This window comes from Branchiostoma belcheri, unplaced genomic scaffold (assembly GCF_001625305.1).
Source record: "Branchiostoma belcheri isolate BF01 breed outbred unplaced genomic scaffold, Haploidv18h27 scaffold222, whole genome shotgun sequence".
Classification (NCBI taxonomy): domain Eukaryota; kingdom Metazoa; phylum Chordata; class Leptocardii; order Amphioxiformes; family Branchiostomatidae; genus Branchiostoma; species Branchiostoma belcheri.
The window spans coordinates 134083-137628 of NW_017803736.1; the positions used below are offsets into that span (position 1 = coordinate 134083).

Sequence of the window (3546 nt, forward strand, 5' to 3'; positions counted from 1 at the left end):
TAAATATATATGTTTTGCATGGCCCTAAATATGTTGTAATGAATATGGTTAGGTTCAGCCTGTTCAAAAAGAAGACTAGTACTGTGTCTACATGTGTTAGCACTCGCTGTTTTTCGTATATGGCCTCCTTGAACCGTAGTGATGTTCCCTTGCACAACAAAGAAAGACTTGTAGATACCATGGTGAATGAGAAGAAGACACAGTCACTATCATACAAGATCTATATATTTCATGGAGGTGTGAGATTTCCACATTCTTGTTGGGGCTATTTTAGTGCTTTGCAACCAGAAACCTCCTTCCTCGCACGATGTCTCCCTACGTGACCTATCTGCGATCTACATGAACAGTCTCTTCTTTCCATGGCACCAGAGGTGTTTATATGTACATGTACATGCAAAGGCAAACGCATTTAACATGACCTTGAGTAGGTAAATGATACAAATGTAAACGCCGTAATATACTAGTATAATTGCTTCACCACCAATGTTCGCAGCTTTTTTAATATCATGAATCGTAGAATCGACCTCCCGCCTTTGAAGGCGAGAGTTGCAGTAAAAAAAATCCCAATGACACACTAGGATGGAATTTATTATTTTCTTTAGGACGGATCTTCCCTGTACGATCTCCAGCAGGACGCTACAAGTACGACTTTGCCGAAGCCAAACACGCCTGTGAACAGCAGGGCGCTTCCCTCGCCACCTACCACCAGCTGTACGAGGCCTGGCGGGACGGACTCGAGCACTGCGCGTGCGGGTGGCTGTCGGACCGCACTGAACGTTATCCAATGCAGACAAAGAAGTTAGTACAGGTGTATTACATTAACATACTAGTATATGGCATATGAAAACACACCATGTTGCGGCCCATATTGCATGGCACCTATTTTACAGGTGAGGGTTGTTCTGCTGGCTGATTGGTTGCTAAGTATTAAGATAAATTGGGTCAAACTCAGTGTGATCTTTAAGCGTTGAGCAGATACGGAATTGTGTGGAAAGTTAATCTCGTAGCAGATACACGGTGGTATGGATAGATGATCTCCAAGTAAATTCTTGGTGGCGATAGCTAACAGATATCAAATGGGGGGTTAAAGAATATCTGGTACTGAAAAGCGCTATGGGGGTTTCGAGAACACGTTTTATGAAAAAAAAAATCCATATGGGTTTCTAGATCACTTAAAAAGCTCTACATTGGGGTATCAGAATATTCATTACTAAAACGAACTACAACAGAACAACGAAAAATACTGTATGGCAGTTTCGAGAACAATTGTTACAAACGTAGGAGTATTGAAACACTTGCTACCCGATGGTAAATGTTGGAATTTTATTGTGGAATGGGAAGGAGAGTGGGCTAAAAATACACTGTATTTCGTCCCGAGCAAATGTATGCCTTTCTAATATTACACATCGACGCCTCTTCACAATGCGTAACTGCATCTTTTTTTAAAATAAATGCGTACAAACGTTTTGTTCTGTTTTATTTGTCACTCCCAGAGATGGCTGCGGCAACCTCGTTGGTATCAAAGTGTGTGGACGCGGCGTTGCGGACGCCTAGGTGCTTCCGCACACTGAGCATCTGTGACTGAGGTACAGATATAGATTCCAGAACAGTGCCTATCTAGTTCTAGTTCTAAATGGGTTAGCGTTGAGATCAGGCGTGGTTCTGGATAGTCTCTGCGTATCGAATAACGTCTACTAAATTTGACCCAGGCATGGTTCTGGATACGCAGGGCCTGAGCATGGTTCTAGATAAAGCACGGTTCTGGATACAACAACGGATGATGCCGACGACAACAGAACAGTAGTCTGGTAGGATGTCGTTCTAGACCTAACATTTTCAAATAGTAGGTAGAGCCCTGCTTGCCGCTCAGAAACCAGTCTATCTTTAATAGGGGCATGCATGTCAGTTGCAGAGAAAGGGCATTCACCATTGCTTCAAATGAAAAAAAAAAAACTCCACGAAAAGAAGCTGTGCAAAATTTATGACTCAGCTTTGAAACCTCTCGTGACCATTTCTATGTAGATGCTTGTTACCTAGGTCTAGGTTGGAGAGAAAAAAACAGGACTTTGTTCTGCTCATTTTCAAGTTACGGATACCCTTTTTTTTTAATTTGTCCGCAACGTGGTTGCATTGACAAACTTACTTTTCCCACACCCTAAAGTCTTTAAAACTCCACAAGGCTGCGTTCTACATGATAATGTCCTCCTATATATATACCAGAAAAATCAGCAGTTCTGCTTCCAAGTTTTCCCAGCAACGAGATTTTCAAAATTACCAACAATGATTTTGTGTACATCCGCGTTGCCTGCCAATGCAACTTCCATGTATGCCCCAGGTATGTTAGTTTTTTTTTGTTATGCACGCCATTCTAGTATGTTACAGTGTTCCGTACAATTTCAAACATCTTGTTTACATGTAACCTAACTGTCATCCATTGACCTGAGAAATTTGAATATATCAGTAGAGGCTGTTAACTGTAAAAGTGGTTTATAATTATCAGTCAGAGAATACATACTTCAGTCATTTCAACTAATAACGCTGTTTTGATTTTGTTTTGTTTTTGGTTGTAACCAGGGATGCTGGCAGAATAGTTGTAAGGCATCCAATGCGATTTCGTGGTGTAAAAAAACAGATGAACAGATCTGTCCGCAAATTATATTTACTGCCATTTCCTATCACATTTTAACATCATTTAATACTGAATCTTTTAAAACAGCCCTAAAACAAGCTATTTCGGTACCACCTGTGAAAGCCTACGATATGTAACGAACAACCGTTTTACGTCAGCAGTATCACACATTTGCCTCACAGATATCATTACACCATGGAAAAAGGTTTCAACCTACTGCATTAAAATGACCAGAAAATTGACTTTTCAAATCCCGTTTCACTGTCCTGAAATCGCTTTCGATGCCCTTTAGAATCCTCATTGTACTTAATTTTAGATGTTAATTCTTCATTTAAACAAGACTATTACTTGTGACTTGTGCTGCGCTTCATATGTAGATGCAAAAAACGACATCAGATAAAAACTTCTTCAAAAGCATGATGTGTCAGTTGCGTCATTGTGGTTGCTAGACTTCGATGTCATACATTGTACATTGTAACCCCCTGGCCAAGCATGTTAGGCCATAGCAAGTAAATTTATGGATGACATCCTCCGCAGACAGGGCGAAAAAAACAAGGCAGGCCAAAGAAAAAAAGGTTTCTACATTTTCAAATTTTGACACCATAAACCGTGAAAAACAAGAAATGATACCTGAATTGTGCTAGGTTTACTGTCAACTATTACAACATTCATTTCTCGCTGAAACAACCATATAAATAAAGGATTTCAATTATTACACGAATGATATCTTTTGATTCAGTGGGAACATTACATATGTACAGCCTCCATCACATATAAAAGGAATAAAATACATCACTGCATTAAGTCAAAAACATTCTATTCATATTTAATCAGAGCCTTGTCGTTTCTCCTCGCTTCATATTTATCTACCATCCACGTTCCGGCACTGTCAGGGACACTCATAATCAGACGAAATT

At 40.0% G+C, this 3546-nt stretch overlaps 1 long non-coding RNA gene across 1 annotated transcript; it reads left to right on the plus strand.

Annotated features, from left to right (window-relative positions):
* The first annotated feature begins 608 nt into the window (after positions 1-608).
* On the plus strand, positions 609-1940 carry LOC109470397. The gene is made up of 2 exons (XR_002140250.1): positions 609-798; positions 1494-1940. It is a non-coding gene; the product is annotated as an uncharacterized LOC109470397 (long non-coding RNA).
* The last annotated feature ends 1606 nt before the right edge of the window (positions 1941-3546 follow it).